The sequence below is a fragment of the Trichechus manatus genome, unplaced genomic scaffold (assembly GCF_000243295.1).
Source record: "Trichechus manatus latirostris isolate Lorelei unplaced genomic scaffold, TriManLat1.0 scaffold00152, whole genome shotgun sequence".
In the NCBI taxonomy this organism is placed as follows: domain Eukaryota; kingdom Metazoa; phylum Chordata; class Mammalia; order Sirenia; family Trichechidae; genus Trichechus; species Trichechus manatus.
Genome location: NW_004444088.1, coordinates 708,347 through 732,482, shown reverse-complemented (window position 1 = coordinate 732,482; position 24,136 = coordinate 708,347). Strand labels below are relative to the sequence as shown.

Here is a 24,136-nt window from a genome sequence, read left to right as displayed (position 1 = left end):
TGGTTTATCTTTGGCTATGTGTATTTTCACCAAAAAAAAAAAAAGGTTGAGAAGTTAGAGGGTTGATATGTTGTGAGGTTGTTAACCAATGTCATAAAACAACATGTGTACTTCTGTTTCATGAGAAACTATTTGTTCTGTAAGCCTTTACCTGAAGTACAATTAAAAAAAAAAAGAAAAAAAAATGAAATTCTGTTAGAACTCATGCATTTCTCACAATAATTTAATTTCCCATAAATTTTTTGGATTTTAGTTGACAACCATGTCATAGAAGTACTTGTTTTGGACAGTGCTGGATATTAAGGATTTTGGCTAGTCTGATACCTTTAGATGTAGGCAGCAGTTTTTCTTTCTATTGTCGGTGGACCTCTGCCTTATTAGAAAAAAGATTTGGATAAACCCCTTCAAGACTTATCTTAAAATCACTATATCTTGGCTAAAAGATGTAAGATAATCAGAAAAAGGGATATTACCATGAGTATGTAAAGAACTCATAACAATCATGAATAAAAATGCATATCCCAATAGAAATTGAACAAATAATGTGGGCATTTAATTCACAATGTAGATACAAACGGCTAATTAATATGTGAAGAGATACATAACCGTACTGGAATAAAAGCAATGCAAATTGAAAGAATAGTGAAGTACTGATGTTTTATTTATCAGAATATGAAGGTGAATAGACAGTATGGACTCCAGCAGTAACTGGGGCACAGAGACTAACTCATACACTGTTCATGAAAGTGTCATTTTTGCGGTCTTTCGGAGGAAAGTTTGACTATATTTACTATATTTTAAATGTTATGCTATTTATATAGTTTTTTTAGTAATTTCCCAGGAATTTGTGCTAAGGAAGTAGTAGAACAAGGGCACAGATTTGCATGCACAAGAATGCTCATCGCAGCATTGTTGGTAATAAGAATAAACTAGAATCAACCAAAGTCAGTGTTGGTTGGCGTTGGCAGAATACTCATAAAATAAATATTATTCAGCCACTATAAAATGGCAGTATAAAAATAATGGATTCTTTCTTATTAAAATCCCATTCCCTTGTCTTTATCACTGCGTGCTCTGTATTTTTCCCTTATGTCTCTGGATTGTACGTTTGCTTTGAAGGCTCATCTTCCGCTAAAGAACAGTTAATTGTGGATTTCACAAGGTTTTGCCCAAGACTCTCTTCACTTCTTGTACATTCTCACTCAGTCAGACTTTTTCTAATTGTGGGTGGCAACCCAATAGTGAGTCATGAAATCAATATAATAGTAATGGGTAATTAAAAATTTATTATTTTTTAAATCAATTTTGGAGTTTTTTTCTATGCTATCTTTAAATATTGATAATTTTTTTTGATATTCATTTATGTTTTTATCTTATACAAGAAATATCATTTCTTGAAGGTTTGTTTTAATTTTATATGTGTTTTTCCTAGGTTGCAATGAAAAAATAGTGTATCTCTTACTATGTATTAGGATTTAAAAAAAAAAAATTGTAAAATGTATACCTAGGAGATCTTTCCACACTCAGCTTCAAATACAGTCTACAAACAGATGGCTCTGAAATTTATGTCTCTAGTCAGGTTCTTTCCTCAGATCTAGATCCACATACATAACTGCTTCCATGGTATATCGACTTGAATGTTTCAAAAGCCATCATGTATGAAACTTAATCTGTGATGTTCACGTTAACTTCTGGTCTTTGGTGAATGACACTGTCTTAGTTATCTAGTGCTGCTATAACAGAAATACCACAAATGGGTGGCTTTAGCAAACAGCAATTTATCTTCTCACAGTTTAGGAGGCTAGAAGTCTGAATTCAGGGTGCCGTCTCTAGGGGAAGGCTTGCTTTCTCTGTCGGCTCTGGAGGAAGGTCCTTATCTCTTTTGAGCTGCTGCTCCTGGGTGATCTTCATGTGGCTTCATATCTCTCCTCCCATCTCAGCTTCCTGACTTGCTTGTTTAAGCTCTTTTATATCTCAAGAGAGATTGACTTAAGACACACCCTATACTAATACTATCTCACTAAGATAACAAAACGCATTCCCAAATGGGATTATAACCACAGGTGTACCCACTGCCGTCGAGTCAGTTCGTACTCATAGCAACACCATAGGGTTTCCAAGGCTGTAAATCTCTACAGAAGCAGACTGCCACATCTTTCTCCTGAGGAGCTTCTGGTGATTTTGAACTGCCGACCTTTCAGTTAGGAGTCAATCACCTTACCCACTTTGCCACAAGGGACCCTTAACCACAGGTATAGGTGTTAGGATTTACAACATGTACATTTTTTTTTTTAAACTGTGCTTTAAGTGGAAGTTTACAATTCAAGTTACTCATTCGAAAATGTCTACACACATTGTTATGTGATCCTAGTTGCTCTCCCTATACTGTGACAGCACACTCCTCCTTTCCACCCCGGATGCTCCTGTCCCTTTCTGCCTTCTCGTCTCACCTCCAGACAGGAGCTGCCCATTTAGTCTCATGTATCTACTTGAGCTAAGAAGCACACTCTTCAAGAGTATCATTTTATGTCCCATAGTTCAGTCTAATCTTTGTCTGAGGAGTTGGCCTCGGGAATGGTTTTAGTTTTGGGCTGACAGAGAGTCCTGAGGCCATGTCTTCCGGGGTTCCTCAGGTCTCAATAAAACCATTAAGGCTGGTCATTTTACTAGAATTTGAGTTCTGCACCCCACTTTTCTCCTGCTCCATCAGGGACTCTCTGTTGTGTTCCCTGTCAGGGCAGTTATTGGTGGTAGCCGGGCACCATATAGTTCTTCTTGTTTCAGGCTGATGTGATCTCTGGTTAATGTGTCCCTTTCTGTCTCTTGGGCTAATATTTTCCTTGTGTTTTTGGTATCTTCATTCTCCTTGGCTCCAGATGGGTTGGGACCAACTGATGCATCTTAGATGGCCACTCGCTAGCTTTTAAGACTCCAGACACCGCTCACCAAAGTGGGATGCAGAACATTTTCATAATAAACTTTGTTATGCCAGTTGACCTAGATGTCCCCTGAAAGCATGGTCCCCAGGCCCCTATCCCTGCTACTCTGTCCCTCAAAGTGTTTGGTTATATTCGGGAAACTTCTTAGCTTTTGGTTTAGTCCAGTTGTGCTGACTTCTCCTGTATTGTTTGTTGTCCTTCCCTTCATCTAAGATAATTCTTGTCTGCTATTTAGTTAGTGAACTCCCCTCTTCCTCCCTCCCCACCTTGGTAACCATCAAAGAATATTTTCTTTGTGTTTAAACCTTTTCTTGAGTTCTTATAATAGTGGTCTCATACAATATTTGTCCTTTTTCGACTGACTAAATTCACTCAGCATAATGCCTTCCAGATTTGTCCATGTTATGAGATGTTTCACGGGTTCATTATCATACAACACATATTTTTTGGGGGACACATTCATTCCATAACAGGCACCATCAGTGGTACAAACCAGAAGCACCTTTCTTTACCTTTCCACACTCACCAGTGTGTTTATCGATTTTACCTCCTAATTTTTCTAAACTTTAACTACATCTTTCTATCTGCACAGAGTGCACTAGGCAAAGCTGTTCCCCCCTCTTGTCTGACCTACAGGAGTAGCATCCTAAATGGTGTCCTCACATCTACTCTGTATTGCTGTTGTTAGTTGCTGTTGAGTCGATTCTGACTCATGGTGATCCCACATGTGCAGAGTAGAACAGCTCCATAGGGTTTTCAAGGCTGTGACTTTGCAGAAACAAATTATCAGGCCTGTCTTCCAAAGCCCCTCTGGGTGGGTTTGAACTGCCAAGCTTTTAGCTAGTACTCAAGCACTTAACCATTCGAGGCATCCAGAGACTCCGAAGTCCATTGGGTATTATGCAACATGATTGTGATTCTCAAGATGCGTATCTGATGATTGCTAACTTCCTCCCACCCCTAGCATCAAGACTGGCTTCATAGTTGTACAACCTATGCAGTTTCCCAGGGCCCCACACTTGGAAGGACCCTTGGAAGGACATAGTTGAATGTTCTGCAGCTGCCATCTTGAAATTCTTAATTGTTTTTTAACAGGGGCCTTGCATTTCCATTTACACTGAGCCACACAAATTATGTAGCAGTCCTGCCTGGCATAAACTCCTTATTTTTATTAACTTAAAATAAAACCTTTTTTTTACATAGTCTGGAAGGCCCTGTGTGTTTGGCCTCCTATATGTGTGCAAAGGAGAATAAAATTAAGTGAAAAAGTCACCCAGCAATAGAATTCAACCCCTCCCCCCCCAAAAAATGAACGCTCAATTCTTAGTATAGTTACAAATGGTTAATTTTTTCATTTTAGTCATTCTGTCTTCTTTCAGTGCCTTTCATTTCATGACCCTCTTGCACATAATCTTAAAAAGTATATTAACAAATGGATAAGAAAAGGACAAACTGCTAAACAGTAAAAGAACACAAATTTGAGCACTCAGTTCATAAAAAGGAAATCCAGATGTCCAAAAAATATGGGAAGGATGCTAAACCCCATTTTTTTCTCAGAACAAAGAACAAAGCTCTCGTTTCCACCATCGGATTGGGACAAATTAAATTAAAAATCTCAAATGCTAGCAAAAGGTTGTCATATATTATGGGAGAAAGTGTAAACTGGAACCATCGCTTTGGAAAACAATTTCGTATTAGTTTGCATGTAGTTTGATTTAAGTTGTTCGTACTTTCTGACCCTAGAGAAGCATTACATGACTATAAGGAGTTAAAGAAAGTTCACAGAAGCAATGCTTGCAGTAGCAATAAATTGGAAGCACTCTGCAAGTCCATCAGCAAGTGAATGGTCATTTAAATGTGCTGTACTTATAGAGCAGTGAAAACGATTGAGCCAAAGCTACAGATAATAACTGGATAAACCTTAAAAACTTAATATTGAGTGGAAAAAAAAAGTGTGAAATGATAGACATGGGGCAAAAATAGTGATTTATATTTTATCATCATCCCACTCCGTGGCTCAGTTGTTTATCATATTTTTTCTTAAAAATCGGTTATTGTCCTGCGAAATCAGAAATGTAGTGCCTTGGGAAATGTCAACCATATTTTTGGCCCTATCAGAAGTCATTTAGCTGTTACCAACTAACTCATCATATTAAATAAACCCTGCCAGACAAAAAAAATAATTTATGTAGACAAGTCCTTCATGTCAGTATTAATATTTATTGGAGCTGCATCAGTAGTGCTTGTCCCAGCAATGGAGAGTTTCTTGTTCATGATGTTGTTGTTATTAGGTGCCGTCGAGTCAGTTCCCACTCATAACGACCCCTTGTACAACAGAACGAAACACTACGTGGTCCTGCTCCATCCTCACAGTTGTTGTTATCCTTGAATCCATTGTTGCAGCTGCTGTGTCAGTCCATCTTATTGAGGGTCTTCCTCTTTTTCGCTGACCCTCTACTTTACCAAGCATGATGTCCTTCTCCAGGGACTGATCCCTCCTGACAACATGTCCAAAGTATATAAGACTTAGTCTTGGCCATCCTTGCTTCTGAGGAGCATTCTGGTAGTACTTCTTTCAAGACAGGTTGTTTGTTCTTTTGACAGTCCATAGTATATTCACTCTTCTTCGCCAACACCACAATTCAAAGGCGTTAATTCTTCTTAGGTCTTTGTATTCAATGTCCAGCTTTTGCGTACATATGATGCAGTTGAAAATGCCATGGCTTGGGTTAGGCACACCTTAGTCTTCAAGGTGACATCTTTGCTTTTCAACATTTTCAAGAGGTCTTTTGCAGCAGATTTGCCCAATGCAGTGAGTCTTTTGCTTTCGGGACTGCTGCTTCCATGGGTTTTGATTGTGGATCCAAGTAAAATGAAATCCTTGACAACTTCAATCTTTTCTCTGTTTATCATAATGCTGCTTATTGGTCCAGTTGTCAGGATTTTCGTGTTCTTTATGTTGAGGTGTAATCCATACTGAAGGCTTTGATCTTCATCAGAGAGTGTTTCAAGTCCTCTTCACTTTCAGCAAACAAGGTTGTGTCATCTGCATAATGCAGATTGTTAATGAGTTTTCCTCCAATCCTGATGCCCCGTTCTTCTTCATATAGTCCAGTTTCTTGGATTATATTCTCAGCATACAGATTGAATAGGTATGGTGAAAGGATATAACCCTGATGCACGCCTTTCCTGACTTTAAACCAAGCAGCGTCCCCTTGTTCTGTTTGAATAACTGCCTCTTGATCTATGTACAAGTTCCTCATGAGCACAGTTAAGTGTTTGGGAATTGCCATTCTTCGCAATGTAATCCATAATTTGTTATGATCCACACAGTCAAATGCCTTTGCACAGTCAGTAAAACACAGGTTAACCTCTTTCTGGTGTTCTCTGCTTTCAGCATGATCCACACAGTCGAATGCCTTTGCACAGTCAATAAAACACAGGTTAACCTCTTTCTGGTGTTCTCTGCTTTCAGCCAGGATCCATCTGAAATCAGCAGTGATATTGGTTCCACGTCCTCTTCTAAATCCGGCCTGAATTTCTGGCAGTTCCCTGTTGATATATTGCTGCAACCACTTTTGAATAATCTTCAGCCAAGTTTTAATTGCATGTGATATTAATGATATTGTTCAATAATTTCTGCATTCGGTTGGATCGCCTTTCTTGGGAATAGGCATAAATATCAGTCTCTTCCAGTCAGTTAGCCAGGTAGCTGTCTTCCAGATTTCTTGGCACAGACAAGTGAGCACTTCCTGGGCTGCATCCGTTTGTTGAAACATCTCAGTTGATATTCCGTCAGTTTCTGGAGCCTTGTTTTTCGCCAATGCCTTCAGTGCAGCTTGGACTTCTTCCTTCAGTACCATTGGTTCCTGATCATATGCTACCTCTTGAAATGGTTAAACATCGACTAAATCTTTTTGGTATAATGACTCTGAGTATTCCCTCCATCTTCTTGTGATGCTTCCCTGTGTTGTTTAATATTTTCCCCATAGAATCCTTCACTGTTGGAACTTGAGGCTTGAATTTTTTCTTCAGTTCTTTCAGCTTGAGAAATGCCAAGCGTGTTCTTCTCTTTTGGTTTTCTATCTCAAGCTCTTTGCACAGGTCATTATAATATTTTAGTTTTTCTTCTCGAGCCGCCCTTTGAAACCTTCTGCTCAGTTCTTTTGCTTCATCATTTCTTCCTTTTGCTTTAGCTACTGGATGTTCAAGAGCAAGTTTCAGAGTCTCTTCTGACATCAATTTTGGTCTTTTCTTTCTTTCCTGTTTTTTTAATGACCTCTTGCTTTTTGCACGTATGATGTCATCCCACAGCTCATCTGGTCCTCGATCATTAGTGTTCATCTTGTCAAATCTGTTCTTGAGATAGTCTCTAAATTCAGGTGGAATATATTCAAGGTCATACTTTGGCTCTCGTGGACTTGTTCTAATTTTCTTCAGTTTCAAGTTGAGCTTGCATATGAGCAAGTGATGGTCTGTTTTGCAGTTGGCCCCTGACCTTGTTCTGACTGATGATATTGAGCTTTTCCATTGTCTCTTTCCACAGTTGTAGTCAAGTTGATTCCTGTGTATTCCGTCTAGCGAGGTCCATGTGTATAGTCGCCATTTATGTTGGTGAAAAAATTTATTTGCAATAAAGAAGTTGTTGGTCTTGCAAACTTCTCTCATGTGATCTCCAGCATCATTTCTATCACCAAAGTCATATTTTCCATTTTGTGTTTTCTTGGCTATATAAGTAGGTGTTTAATCATTGCATACATTTAGGTGTTAAAGGAGATAGATCCCATGATGGTGTGCCAACAGAGAGGAGGAGCCCCTAACTCGATCTGAGGAGGTTAGAAAGACTTCCAAGATGTGGTAAAATCTTGAACTTTATCTTGAACTCTATGCAGGAAAAGTCAGAAAGAGAGAAGTAAGGAAAGGGCGTCCTTGACACAGGCAATCGCATAGGCAAAGGTATAGAGATTGTAGTATGTTTGGGAAATGTTGAGAAGTTCTAGAAAACTAAACCCTTAGGTTCATTTTGACAAGTTCTAGGAGTGGAAGCTGGTGACAAGGGCTATGGAGGACACTGTATGCTGTGCAAAATGTCAGTATTTTATCTTCAAAATGATGAAGAGGCACTGATATTTTAGACTGAATTTTTAAGAAAGTATTGAAGAATTCAGTGTACTCACTCTATTTATACACAGGAAGAACAGTGCATTTCATTTACTGGAAATGTATGTAAGGCATTCTGACATATTCTTATGCCTAGGAAGATATCCGGGCTCACCAAAACATCACAAAAGAGACTGAGTTGATATCAATAGTCTGTTAGGACCCACTTGAACAGTTTGTCACCATAATATTCATCATTGCATTTTTAGGGCTTTTGTGTTTATAACTACCTGTGTCTTTACTTTTAACGCAATAGCTAAGAGCATGTGTATCTGAACCACAGAAAAGAAGAATGCTCATCTTATCTTGTACAATTATTATATGCATAACTCTGGAGCCAAAGCATCAAATTACTGTAATAATCCTCATACCATTTGGATGCAATGTTACCTTTTAAAGTAGCTGCTATTTTAGACTGGTTTATAGGACTCTGTGAACTTGCACTTCACATCTTTCCTGAAGCCATCTTCAGAAATTTCATCAGAGCTTGTTTTCATTGTGCATCCTGAAGTTTTGGCCAGTACTATGCTCATAGCCAGAGTCCACTGTACAGATGAAGGAAGGCATTCTGGATAAGAAAAACTTACCTGAAAAGCCTGTGCAAATGAATTTTCTCCTAAGATGATTTGTCGTAGAAATGACTAAGCAGTGTAAAAAGGAATTGGTTGATATATCATTGTCTTACTTTCTCATATCAGTGACATTGTTTGAATAAATTCTAAAAGGTATTATACAAGCTCCTGACTTATTAAGTATAATATTCTGTAATCAAACACGTAGCTTGTACCTTTTTTTTTTTTGATGGTTTAGAAGCACCGTTATTGTTATGCAAATAAAAATTCTTAAATTGATATAAGGCATAATGGTAAATAGGCATATATTATTTGAATCATGTGCAATTATAGATTTATGCTTAAAGAGTTTTTAAAATAGTTGAAGCTATTTGACTCTACATTTAAAAACTCCATCGTACAAGCATTTTGGTGTTCTTGCATCTACTTTTTATACTTTTCCTGCCTTTCACATCTTACGGGATTTTAACTTTCTCTTATCACTGTAGGCAATGTGACTTTCTAAAATAATGCTTTTTTTCCTATAAGGAACAGACTTTTGTGTGTGTGTAAAACAGAAAGGCACTTTGTTAAAATGTACAGTCTGAAGTGTCATCTGACTCTTTTTTGAGCCTTATGGGTTTGGTTGCCTACCACATACTTTGTGTGTGTGTGTCTATAGGATCTGATTCTAAAGAAGATACAGAAGACACGGGGAATGGGGAGGACCCTAGAGCATGAGAAAGAGAAAAGGAAATGGAATGATTATACAACGTTTGATCCAGCTGCCCATCACATACTTTTTTTTTAGTTTTGGCAAAGTCTGACTCAAAATAAAAGGCAGAAGACACCAGGCAGTGGGAAAGCTTAGAAGCGTGACAAATGGAAATGTGGAAATAAAAATATGACACATGATTGGATCCTACAAAAGTCAAACAAAAAACCGTAACCAAGTAAACAGGAGAGAGCAGCTGATAAAGAGCAAACTTAGTTCCATTTATGTTTAGTAAAGACTCTCGATACTAATATTTTAGGATTTTAAGGCTTCACCTTTACGATGCCTCCAAATTTATTTTAAGGCTCCTAGCTATTTCCTTATTATTGTTGGCTGTCCATTTCCTTTTTAAAAACACTTCCCAAATTGTCTTTGTCTTCCTGGTGACCGTTAGAAGATCCAAGAGCATATAAAGACTGTAATGACGGTGTGTCCAGATAATAGCAGCAAAGAAGAGCCCCTAGAGGTCTGTCTTGGTTTCAGAGAAAAAAGAGCCATGGGGAGTAGGGGTGACCTGGACTCTAAACTAAGATCCAAAAGTGAACCCGACAATTAAATCTTGTAAAAGTTCCCTGGATGATTGCCCTAAAAATACATCTGCTATCTTGTTATTTCAAATCACTTAGACATGAAATCAGACTCTACTATAGTAACTTCCTGAGGTAAGGAATATAATTTCCATAAGGGTAGAGAAAAGCAAAAATAATCCCAAATGTTTTACAGAAGGGTGATCATAACTATTTTGCTCCATTTTTACCTTTGGTTAATGATGCTTATGCCTTACTTGATTTTTGTTTTTGCTTTTTGTATTTTTCCTCTGCCCAGAGAATGGTCCTTAGCCTAAGTTAGAGTTAACACTTTCAGTAACGCACTGCTAGCCTTGCCTTTGTGTGCTCATACCTGATGGACACCTGACTGCATTGTTTTAGTTGCCTGCTCAGTCTTGCCCTAAAAATTAGTGAGATAACATATGAAAGCTCACAATAAAGAACCTGACACATTGCAGGTACCCTTTAATATTAGTGCTTTTCTTGTAAATAAACTACACCATTTTAGACACTATGAAAACTATTAAATGAATTGAACAGAGTTGATTCTTAGAAAGTTGTCATCTAATAGGGAAACTAATACATGCATATTAAGGATAACTAAAACAGAAAAATATTAGAAGACTCAGATGAAATCTTTTGATTCTTGACTTTGATGTTGAAAGGGCCAGTTAGTTACTTAAATAATCCCACCCATTGCCCAACACCAGTTCCCTAATAAATAGTTGATGGGAATTTTCCTTATCCTTCTTATCTGGCTAGGACAACAGTGATCACCACCTAACAGAGGTGGTTTGGCCTGAAAGCCTGCAGACTTCTCCAGTTCAAGAAAAGTTCTAGTGTGCTTCAGCTTGAATCAGATTCGCTTGGCTTTCTAGAATTGAGTCAGATCTTTCAGCTGTGTGTTGGAGTTTGTGATCACTGTCTCTAAAAAAACTTGATGGTTTCATACTTTCAAACGTAGATCATTCCTTAGAGCACATGCCTCGATTATAATTTTTTTTTTTCGTTTAGAATTTGACCAGGGGCCCAGCTCTAAGAAGTCAATGTTTTATTATTTTCTAGTAGATATTAGCACTTTCAGCTCATCATATTTAACATTTTAAATCATTTACATATTTGATCATCAGAAAAAACAATTTTTGGCAGGTAGGAAGTTGAATTCATTGACTTTATCCATCTTATTGGAGCTGCTGGTGAGTTCTCTGCTATTCATATGAGGGAAACTCATTTCCTGACTGCATTTGGTTTCTGTCAAACTGAATATGCTTTCATTTAAAAGCTACATTCTGCCTTTTAAATTCCATGCTCTCTGCGTGGACATCTGGGTATGTATTGGCAATCTTTGACTTATTCTGTCTGCATCTTTGCAGAATTAATTATCTCTGCATCAACTCTGGATACAATGGGGACTTTGAGATTTTGAGTAAAAGAGAATTATCTTTTAAGCCATTCTTCTAGAGTCAATAATTACAATAGAGATTTTTAAAAAATTTATATTTAAGTAACCTGACAGTGATGAATGGTAGCCTGTGGAATAAATGTTCAACATATACAGTATTTTCATCCTGGAGGCCAGTATCGCAGAATATATTTTAGCCCTTCTGTGCTTTCTTTTGTCCTCTAATTTACACCAGATGAAACATGTTCTTTTCCTCTCTCTTTTTTTTTTTTTTTTTTTACTAAGAACAGAAATTTATTGCCTCACAGTTCTGGAGTCTGGTAGTCTGAGATTAGGGTATTGTCGCTGTTGATTCCTTCTGAGGCTTTGAGGGAAAATCCATTCCATGCCTCTCCCGTAGCTTCTCGTAGCTCCAGGCATTTCTTTGCAGCTGTAGCAACACATGACATCCTCCCCTTGTCTCCCTGTCTCTGTGTTTCCTCTCCTCTTTAATAAGAATATATGCCACTGAACTAGATTAGTATCCACCATACTCTGGTATGACCTCATCATAATCCAACTGATAACATCTTTAAAGATTATTTCCAAACAAGCTCACGTTCACAGGAACGGGGGTTAGACTTCAGCCCATCTTTTTGGGAGACACAATTCAATCCATAACACTTCTCATTACTTTCTTCTACTGCACCATTAAGCTTTTGGCTAGCACATAATGTTGATCCTTTTCCCCTCATTTAAACTTTGGTGTAATTTTCCTCCATCCTGAGAATACTTGGTTTTATATGTGACATTAGAGGGTTGTGCTTTTGCTAGCCAAGAAACTTATTTAAAAATGAAACAAACTCATGTGACTTGAGGAAGTTTTCCCTCTTGCCTCTTTTTAATGAATTGCTAAAAACCAATCAAACAAACTTTTACCTGTGTCCCCAAAATGTAGACTTTACTCTTCGAGTTTCTGATTTGTTAATATCTATTAAGAACAAATGGCAATAAAATAAGTCCTGGTCATATTACTGAGGTCACATGCAAAATAAAATCAGAAGAGGCTGTCTGGCATCATATTAAACGAAAAGCTACCTATAATATGTCATTTGTTTGGAAACATTCAGGTATAATACATCAGCTTTGGAAGATAAGAGTGGACCCTTAGTTTTGGTGATGAGATTCTGATACAATCATCCTAGGTATGAATTTAGTGAGTGAGGCTATGGGTTCCCAGATTATGGTTCCTCTAGCTTTACAATACCAAGTTTAATGTCTTGAATTTTGTACACTGCAGGATGCCACTGACTTGTCTTTCCTGTGTTGTTGTTAGGTGCCATTGAGTTGGTTCCGACTCATAGAGACTCCGTGTACAACAGAACTAAACCCTATCCAGTCCTGCACCATCCTCACGATCGTTGCTATGTTTGAGCTCATTGTTGCAGCCACTGTATCAATCCATCTCGTTGAGGGTTTTCCTCTTTTTCACTGACCCTCTACTTTATCAAGCATGATGTTGTTTTCCAGGGACTGGTCCCTCCTGATTAAATGTACAAAGTGAGAAGAAGCCTCGCCATTCTCACTTCTAAGGAGCATTCTGGCTGTATGTCCTCCCAGACAGATTTGTTCGTTCTTCTGGCAGCCCATGGTATATTCCGTATTCTTCACCAACACCATAGTTTGCATCAGTTCTTCTTTGATCTTGCTTTTTCGTTGTCCAGATTTCACATATATATGAGACGATTTGCCCAATGCAATACGTCCTTTGATTTCTTGACCGCTGCCTCCATGGGCATTGATTGTGGATCCAATTAAATGAAATCCTTGACAATTTCAATCTTTTCTCTGTTTATCCTGATGTTGCCTATTGGTCCAGTTGTGAGGAGCCATGCAGTATCCCTTTGTTCTGTTTGAACAACTGTCTCTTAGTCTATGTACAGGTTCTTCATGAGCACAATTAAGTGGTCTAGAATTCCTATTCTTTGCAGTGTTATCCATAATTTGTTTTGGTCCACACAGTTGAATGCCTTTGCATAGTCAGTAAAACACACGTAAATATCTTTTCTGGTATTCTTTGCTTGTAGCCATGGTCCATCTAACACCAGCAATGATATCCCTCATTCTGTGTCCTCTTCTGAATCCGGCTTGAATTTCTGGCAGTTCCCTATTTATGTACTGCTGCAACTGTTTTTGAATTATCTTCAGCAAAATTTTACTTGCTTGTGCTGTTAATAAAATTGTTAGATAATTTCCACATTCCCTTTGATCACCTTTCCTTGGAATGGGCACAAATATCGATCTCTTCCAGTTGGTTGGCCAGGTTGCTGTCTTCTAAATTTCTTGGCACAGATGAGTTCCAAGAACTTCCAGTGTTACATCTGTTTGTTGAAATATGTCCATTGGTGTTCTGTCAATTCCTGGAGGCTTGTTTTTGCCAATGCCTTCAGTGCAGCTTGGACTTCTTCCTTCAGTACCAAAAATAAGACGAAGAACTTCTATATACACCTTACCTTGATTCACTTATTGTTTACATTTTGTCTTCTATGTGTTGTTGTTGTTGCTCTATATACACACATATATTAACATTAACCATTAGAATCATTTTGAGCTATTTGAGAGTAAGTTGCAAACATCATGCTCCTTTACACCTAAATTTCCTACGAACAAGGAGTTCCTCTACATAATTGTAAAATTATAAAAACAATTATATAAACTATATATAATTAATTTTATTTTAAAATAGATTTAATTTAATTTTTATTTTTAATTGAAAATGTAATATTGAATTTAATTATCTATGCAATATAATTATAAATATCAGGAAATTTACATTGATATAGCATTGTTATCTAATCCATAGTCTATATACAAATTTCACCAGTTATCCCTTTAATGTGCTTTATAGTTTTTTTTCCCCTCCAAACCTATGTTCTAATCTAGGATCACACTTAGCATTTAGTTGTCTGGTCTCTTTGTTCTACCTTAATCTGGAACATTTCCTCAGCTTTTATTTGATTTTCTTGACCTTGACATTTTTGACAGTATGAAGGATGAATTCTAAAATATGTGTCATTTTGCTCCATTAGTGCAATCACTACAGGAGCCCTGATGGCGCAGTGGTTAAAGCACTCGCCTCTAACTGAAAGGTCGGCTGCTCGAACCCACCAGCCACTACAAGGGAGAAAGATGTGGCAGTCTGCTTCCGTAAGGATTTACAGCCTTGGAAACTCTATGGGGAAGTTCTGCCCTGTCCTATAGGGTCGCTATGAGTCAGAGTAAACTCGACAGCATGGGTTTAGTTTTGGGTTAGTGCAATCACTAGTCCAGTTCCATTCAAAGTCAGAATTCCAGACTGTTCCTGAGTTAAAGCCTTTCCTCTCATCCACCTCAGGCCTACTTTGGACTGGATGTCTGTAGGGGAAAAAGGGACCAGATTATTTTCTGTTTGTCCCCCTTGTACTTCTTTTTCACCTTACTCCCCACCACCTCTTTCTTACCTGATCTCTTTAGAGTTAGCACTGGGGAGTGACAAGGGGCAAGAAGGAGGAAAAGCCACACTCCACTGCTGTCACGGTTGTTGGCATTGCTCCTCCTTGGACTTTCAGGAGACAGGCTTCAGGGGAGCATGTCAGTGGCCTTCTGAGATTCTCCACAGCATCAGACAACAACAACGTCTCTCCTCTGGGCCACTTACAAGATATTCTCAGCTTCTGAATGTGATGGGTACATCTCCACCCTCTTTCTCCTGATGACTTGCTCCTGGATGATGCTGTCTTGGTCCAGCACCCGCCTGCATGGCTGACATTTATTTGATCCGTGAAAAACAAACATCCTCTGCTCTGTTCCCTTTAGAAGCACAGCTGGTTTCTAACATGGCCTCTTCTACAGCTGATTAGGCAGTTCCATAACATTTCTCTTAAAATCTTTTGGGTGTATGAGTCATAAACCTGTTTCCCAAACTCCAGGAGGCACACATCAAGCTTTTTGTGTGTCCCATTGAATCCTGTATCACCTGAGTGGAGGTGAGAGGGAAACAGTTCTCTCCCTTTTCCCCCCAAGGGGCATCAGGAGAAATACCATAGCACTTTTACTACTGCAATGAAAAGAATGGCCTAGTATTTCTGACATCTGTCTTCCCTACTCTTTTTTAAACATCTACCCTGTTATACTCTATGAATGAGTGTTGGTCTGAGTGTCACAAGACCAGAGTTTACAAGTCTTACCTTGTTGTCATTAGTTGCCATTGAATCTGTTCTGACTCATGGCAACCCCATGTGTGCAGAGTAGAGCTGCTCCTTAGGGTTTTCGATGCTGGGACCTTTTAGAAGCAGATCTCCAGGCCTGTCTTCCAAGGTGTCTCTGGGTGGATTTGAACCACCAACCTTTTGGCTAGTGGTTGAACCCTTGAACTTTAGCACCACTCAGGGACTCGTCTTACCTAGGTGATTTAACATTTTCATTTTGTAATGTGGGAGTATATGGCACTGTTGTTTTGTTCTCTACTTTGGGGGTTTTGTGGGAGAAAGATGTGGCAGTCTGCTTCCATAAGGATTTACAGCCTTGGAAACCCTATCGGGCAGTTCTGCTCTGTCCTTACAGGGTCACTATGAGTTGCAATTAACTCGATGGCAATGGATTTGGTTTTTTGGTTGGTTTGGGGGTTTACTAAAGTCTGAGTCTGAAAGAGAACCATGTAATCCCCAGTGCAGGGATTAGTTCTTCTAAGGACAGCTCAGTAAACTTTGTAACTCCTTTTCTCCTAGAACGACAAAACAAGAAGTTTAAATTCTAATGGCTAAAAGACTAATAATTCTAATATATTGGCATATAAGATATGAGGGATCATGAAGGGGCCCTGGTGGCTCAGTGGTTAAGAGCTCGGCTGCTAATTCAAAGGTTAGTGGTTGGAACCCACTCGCTGCTCCATGGGAAAAAGATGTGGCAGTCAGCTTCCGTAAAGATCATAGCCTCAGAAACCCCATGGGGCGGTTCTGCTCTGTCGTACAGGGTCACTATGAAATGGAATCCACTCGACGGCAACAAGTTTAAGGGAGAGTGTAAAAATATCCCAGGAAACTGTGTATTTATCCTTGAGGATTGTCTGATCGCACTGCTCTGTGCAGTACAGTGCCTTCTCTGCTTGGGCTGCAGGAGAATTTTCTCTCGGTCTTCAGTTCAGGAACAGTTATACTTCTCTGAAGTAACTGTTTTTGTTTTTTTTTAACCTGTGGACACTGCAGTTGATTCTTTTTCTCTTGTGATGACCACTAAATCCACTAGAGCTCCATTTGTTCATTTCTGAAAAATGAGCAAAACTGCAAGATACATGTTGTGTTTACAGCTGCAATCTGGTTTATTTTACTTTATTTTTTTTCTTTATTCTGATTTTCTCATTTTTTTTCTTCCCTTGTAGCCTAGCATTAAAAAAAATAATAAAAAGAAGAAGAAATCCATTTTGGAACAAAGTAAAGTGTGAACAAACAAATAACTTGTTATAAATAAAGCTATTAACATTTATAAATAAAGCTATTAACATGTCAGTGAGGGTCCTCATTCCCTCCTTCTGCGTGTGTGTTAGGGGCAGGATGGGATGTTTTAAAAGTACAGGCAGTCCCTGGATTATGAATGAGTTCTGTTTTTCAATATATCTTTAAGTTGAATTTGTACGTAAGTCAGAACAGTTAGGTGTACTTCATATCTAACCTCAGTTAATCAAATGTTTGTCTTAGTATATGTAGTACATAGTGTACCTTTCTGTGCATAAAAAGCATTAAAGAAACCCTTCCAGATACACTAAAACGTCTTTAACATAATAATACAGTGATAATGATAATAATGTTTTGATGCACATCACAAAATAATGCCCGTTTGTTATTACGAACCATTCTATTTACCTTAAATTTATTAAATTTATAATATAACAGGCTTTATGGGGGTTGGTTCATAACTACGGGTTGTATGTAAATTGGGTGTTCATAAGCCAGGAACGGTACCTAAAAAGCTAAGTGTTTTTATATGTCCTTTTAGTGTGGTTGAGGAATATTTAAAAACTGAGACAAGATATATGTAATCATTAGGCAATTATACTGTGTTTTATTAGATGACCAGCCCTAAAGAAACAAGCTGTATTATTTTTTCCATCATTTGAAACAGTTTTCTCACCGTTTAAATAGAGCCACGACCGTAACTGCCGCCGTGACAGTGGAAGCAGAAAGCGAGGGCCGCACATCAAGAGGTCCGCCTGAGCTGAGCCCTGGTGTGCAGTGCAGTGGAGCGGAAATGGCACCCACTGCTCACTCGGTGGGGCCGGGGAGAGCGAGTCTCTCCAGAGACACCAGTTGGAACACTGCCAGCTGTGTAATGGCGCCTGGGTGGTGCAAATGGTTAGCAGCTGGCTGCTAACTTAAAGGTTGTGGCTGAAACCCACTCAGCAGTTCCACAGAAGAAAGGCCTGGCAGTGTGCTTCTGTAAAGATTAAAAAATCCCATTGCCATCCGGTTGATTCCGACTCATAATGTCTCTGCAGGAGAGGGTAGAACTGCACCATAGGGTTTCCCAGGCTGTCATCTTTACAGAAGCAGATGGCCACGTCTTTACTGTGCCAGCCAACAGCAGTAAGCAGTTTATAAGGAATTAAATGTAAGGCTAATGTCTGGACATTGACTATTGTTTATCTGCTCATTTGGTATTAGCTGGAAATAATTATATGTAGTGGTTTTTTAGGTCTGCTTATAGTTGAGCTTTTCATGGGAGAGTTAGTACATTAAAGCAATTGGCTATGTCTGATAATACTTGAAAAGAGTTAATTCAAATATTACATTTTCATTTGAAGCCCGCACCATAGAATTGCACACAGTGGAAAGTTAGACTATGACTATTTTATTTTCACAAGTGTTTGAGTGCATATTGGATTCATTTCAGTTTTGTGTTAGAAAATTAATATGACATTATTTTTCTGATGTTTCCCATTGTAGTCACTTAAGAAATGGGGCTAATCATGCTGGCTCATTTAAGTAACATAGCTTCAGAAATGAATGTTTCTTTCTTCCCTTTATATTGAAATGATAGTTTTCTAATAGAGATACTGGATGTTGTGTATTCAAATATCTTTAAAGGAATAGTTAATCCAGAATTGAACACAAAGAAGCCTCAGAAGATTATCCATCCATGCAGATACAGTTATATTGTGGTGGATAATGGATTTGTGTTATTCTTAATGCCTATACCTTGCTACAGCAAGACTCAAGTTGTTTTTATAACTTTTCAGTACATTGAACTAAAGAAAAGTTTGACAGCAGAAAGCATCTGATGAATTAAATGTGACATGTTTTTTATTCATATAAAAAGGTTTCTGAGCAGCTGGTAATTGTGAATATTTCGGCAGTCATTTTTGATATGGGATACTTCTGTGTTTAGCACTAATGAGTTGTGAGTTGTGCTTCATCAAATTGACAGTTTCCTTTTGTAAATAGGTGTGTGATATACTTTATAAAAGTAGTAAAAGATAACTCACCTGTTAAATGCATGGAACTTTTCTTCTTTTCTCACTCTCTCTGTCTTTCCCTCTTTCTGGCTCAGTCAACTTTTCCAGTAAGAGAAAATATTATAAAGACAAGTATTTACTGAGTGCTTGATAAATTCCAGGCATGTTGCTAGATACTATAATATACTCCCTCCGTTGAATAATTATTACAATTCAAATAAACTTAATGAAAAAGTGACTCCATGGCAACTGACAACAGTCTTAACAGTGGTCCTATGAAACAGGAAAGTGATGCATTGGTCCCACTGTGTAAGTGATGAAGGTTACAGCGTTGGTCATAAACAGCTGGATTCACAGCGCAGAATCCAGTGCTTTAAGATATTATACTGTTTTCATTACGTGATAGAAATTAATTTAACTCTACTAAGGAACATAGGTGAATGTAGAATAGGAATTCTCCAAAGAGAACTAAAAATGTTAATACCAATTAATCAAGAAGTATATTTTAACAAATCTGAAAGGCTACATTTGGCTTTGGTACTGAAATGAAAACACACACACACGCACAGGAACTGATTTAGTATCGTTGGCAACATTAACCTGTTCTTTGGAGGAACACTATGTGTTAAGAGTTCCGTAAAGACAAGCAGGGTGTTACCAACTTTGACTGGAAAGGTGGAAAGGGAACTTCGTGTTCAGCTGGTGCAACTGAACTACTCCAGCTGCCAACCTCTCCATTCAGAAACCTTCTGTGATGTGTCTTACACTTTCAGACTGTATATAATATTTCTCTGACTAAAGAATTCTGATGCAAATACATGATCTGACAGCGAGTCATCTGTATCTTCATGCAAACTTCCAGGGATAATAATTTAGAATCTCACTAATAGGCATAGTAAGGATAGCATCTTACACCTTGTAGAACATTACCATTTTCCATGGAATTTCATTCTGTTGGTTCTGGTAATATGGCAGAATTAGTAACCTGAAATCCCTTCCAAAGCAAGCGCCTGGAAATTCTAAATAAATTATAATAAATATTTTTAATAAATGGATAGATAAGCTCACAAAAAATTAAGGAATATCCTCAGGAGTCAAATACAAGAAGGGCACCAAAACCAGGGTAGGTTGAACATGATCTGAAGCTGCGGTTAACTCCGGGCTGGTGGGTGGAGGGGTTGTAGGTCGGTCTTGTCGGTCAGAGGCTGGGAATGTGAACAAAACTGCAACTTAGTCTACCATGTAAAATGGAACCACCAAAAGACTAGCCTAGTTGGACTCAGAAAACTTCCTGCAGCAGCACAGGGAGATGAGGAGGGAGCTGGCAGTTGCTGAAATGCTCCTTTGTCTCTTCCCAGTTATACTCACCAGAGGGACCTAATGCAGGGCTGGCACTTTGTCCTTGCATTAGCTCCATCGCTGTGTGAGGCAATGATCACAGGTCTGCTGTCTTGCCTTTTCTAGACTAAACACTACCATGTTCCTCAAACATATTTATGGTCTTTAATATCACAGCAACATGATCACCTTCCTGCATAAAGTCTGCATTCAGACATGCAGACTTTATGTGAATGTGTAAACATTTGTCCAAATTGTAGCTCTTTGAGCCCAATTTCCTTGGCTCTAAAATGGAGACAGTTGTTTGAGACAGAAAACAAACAACCACAAAAAACAGTACTCGTGTCGGCCCTTTGCACAAAACCTGGTGCGTAGTAAGTGCTTAATAATTTCCTTTTTATTATTTCTCTGTATTGCAATGTTAGCATTACGTCTGTATTTCTATAATCCTGTCATAGCATTCTGCTTATATATGCAGTCAATTTCAGTGTCTCTCAAAACAGACGTTACCTAGAGATATAACTATGTTAACTCAGAATGGCGAGGACTGACTTTTAAAGTTTTATGTTTAAAAAAAAAAAGCTTTCAACAAGATACAAAAACCATTCTTAAAACTACACCCTTAACACTTTCTTATTTAAGGATTTTGCTTCAAAATAACAGTTGGCACTAGTCATAAAGAAAACTGTTGCATATATACACCTGACTAATTTTGTAGTCACTATTCAATAATAATAATAATAAATATCCATCATTTGAAAATATTGCACCTTTTTTGATAGTACAGTCTTCGGAATCAGACATCCTTGCTATTTCCACACACTTTTATGGGTCTGTGGGAAATTTACTTAACATCTTTGTCCTCAGTTTCCCCATTTGTAGAATGTAGACAACAATAGCTCATACCTCATAGAATTGTAATGAGGTTAGGTTACAGATGTAAGTGATTAACATGAACCATAGTAAAGATTAGATACTGTCGTTATCATTGTTACTATAAGCAAAGTGGCAACAAAAAATACTGGAAATGGGACTGAACTGACAAGTTAAATGAGATATGAACACACATACACACACTGTATTTGATGCACTCCACTTACGGGAGAATCATTACTTAGGAAACCATTACTCGGAAAATAAAAAGACAAGCAGAAGAGAATCTGTTAGAGTCAGACAAATTCACGGTAGCAAGAATTGTTAGCAATACCTTGACAGTGAATGAGGGTACAGAACACCTTTTAAAAATATATAAAATTCAAAAGCATAGTGCTCCCAAGCCAGTTAGTAAGAGAACAGCCAGGAGTACACATATTAATCGTCTGGAAAGTCATCAGCACATTACAAAATAGGGCCAAATCGATGTCCATGGTTTTTACTTTGTTTTAAGATAACAGAGGAGTACTTAGCACAATTCACAGAAAATGAAAATTACACAAATCAAAAGCTTTGGCATTTAAAGGAATGAGTTTCCATTATCTAGAGAAATCACTGAAGTAGGTGTTTATTTCCAAATGACCAAATGATGATGGATAAGCCAAAGGTTTCAATGATTGCTTACAGAGTAGAGAAATGTTTGACCTAGGCTTCATATGCCAGTTAATCCTAGATGTGGTACGGTAAGATCCCGCTAGTCAAGGCAATGTAGATTCATATCATATCACTTCTTTGTGCCTGGGTGATATTTTGTTCAGTCAGGTTGTGCTTTGCTTTGGTTTCCTTTGGCATGTCAATATACTACAGAAAGAAGAAATGGTCTGGAAGGAAAAAGCTGATGAAGCAGGTGTTTTGACTTCTCTGTAATCACTATATATAAAATGTGGACAACCAGAACCCAGTTAGGCCTCTAGCTTTTTTTACTATCTGAAATTAGAGTCAAAAGCGACAATTGAAGTATGCAGATCTTTATTTTCAAATGCGTAGAAACTACAAAGTGATTTAATGTTTAGCCATTGATCATTTTTTAGGCATCACAGAAGTAATGAATTCAATGACTCTACATTTAAATTGGATCACAGTATTGGCAGCTGTGAGTCCTGGTATTAAAGAATAATTTCTATCAGAGGGGTGTATTTTAAAGATTTAGTTCTGTAGATTACCTCTTTATGAAAATTCATGGAAAAATTCTCCCACATAAAGGTACGGAGGATATTTGCTGTCAGTAGGCTTATACTGTTAACGAGTTCAATTCATAGTGGTATGAAATATTAGATCTATCAGCTTCTTACAATTTGTGGGACTTCTGCAGACCTTCAGCAATGCAAGTAAGCCTTGCTGTGCTCACTTGGAATATCGGATACATCCTCCGTGCACTTTGAAAAGCAAATACAGTGCATACGTTTATCAATCCTGACATGGATACCTTGCTACCTAGCTCACCAAAGAATCTTCCAAATAATACAGAATTGAAAAACTGGCAGGCCAAACAAAATATGCAGTTGCATATTTTGCGATTGGAATATTTAAAAGTGTAAGTGAATTAAGTAAGTATACTCAGATTGAATGCAATTTTCTTTTCTTAATTCCCTGTCTCTAAAAGAAGGCTAGTAACAATATGGTTTTTTTTTCTTCTACAATTGACTACAAAACAGAAACAATTTATATATAATTTTAAACGACATTTTATATGACCCACACTGAGGTATGGCAGTTGATTTACTTATCATGCTTAGAAAAATCCCCAACTTTGTCCAAATTCACAATAAAATGGTTAGTACTTCCTGAGGTTTTATTTGTAATTAAGAAGGTAATCCTGTGTAATTTGAATTTTAATTTTTTGTAAAGGCATATGCCCCAGTGAAAGGGGGCTTAAAATGGAATTTATTCTCACTTCGATTTATACATCATAGCAACTACAGTCCATGTTCTCATAGAGGGATAAATGGTTAAGTGTGATACAAATGAGCCTATTAATAAATGCTAGTAATTGTGACAGTTAATCAAGAATATTTTTGTTACATAAAGGGTACAAAACTACTTTGAGACCAGTGGGGATGACAGACATCAACCAAATAATTTTAAATATATATGCTGTGAGAAGGTTCTGGTACCATATGCACCAGGCAGCGGTTTCCAGTTTGCCTATTGCTACTTCACCTCTGCCTACCCTTCCCCCTCTGACTCCTTGCCCAGTCCTCCAAACCATGTTGATGATTCCCTGTTCTGGGTCACCATTGTGCCTTCTGTGCATTGCTGTTATTTCTCTTATTCGTAATTATTCTGAACGCAATATTCACTGGCTTGTTTTTGTCCACATTCCACTGAGTTCCTGAAGGCTAAGTGCTTTGTTTTATCCTCCATTGTAGCCACAGCCCTTGGTGAGGTGCATGACTTGTCCAGTAGGTGTTCAATGAATATTTGAGGAACAAAATTGCATTGCTGCATTGTTTAAAATATGATTAAATACATAAGCAAACTGACATCCAGCATCTGATCAGATTTGCCAAATTCAGATGATTATACAACCTTAGATACCTCCGCTAATGTGGGACAGTTAACTGAAAGGCTGACCTTCCGTTAATGCGCAATTTTCTTATACACATTGATTTTTGTGATGTAAATGATTACTGTTTATTACGAGACTATATTTATATTTATAGCATGGATTTAATAAATAATGTATTGCATGAATGGTTATTTTTGTTGTAGGGGAAACTGATAGATGAGAACTTCTAAGGTTCCTTTCAGGCCTATGAATGTGACGCCAAAATACTGATCTTATTGGAGAACTGAAAGTTAATACAGTCCACAGCTTGAAAGTAAACCTGTCAGAATACATAAGACTATACCTGAATAGAGAGTCTAATAATAGGGAGTTGACATTCGTGAAATATTTGTAAGAAGTATTTTTACTACCGCAGTATTTTGACGCTCCCTCCATCTTCTTAGGAATTCTAAGTTCTTACAGATTTGCTGTCCTTCCCTTTCTTTTCCTTCCTGACATTTCCCTTGTTATGGATTG

General features: G+C 37.9%; 1 protein-coding gene across 13 annotated transcripts in view; it reads left to right on the top strand.

Moving 5' to 3' along the window:
- The window catches only part of RALYL (RALY RNA binding protein like), an 800,360-nt gene that overhangs the window by 163,169 nt on the left and 613,055 nt on the right, over nt 1–24,136 (top strand). For 5 of the 13 annotated variants that reach the window (XM_023740281.1, XM_023740286.1, XM_004385987.2 and 2 more), the window contains one exon: nt 23,481–23,508. The exons of the other annotated variants lie outside the window; for them this stretch is intronic. The gene's annotated coding sequence lies outside the window, so the exon portion shown is untranslated. The remainder of the gene's footprint in view (nt 1–23,480; nt 23,509–24,136) is intronic. 13 annotated transcript variants of the gene reach the window in all.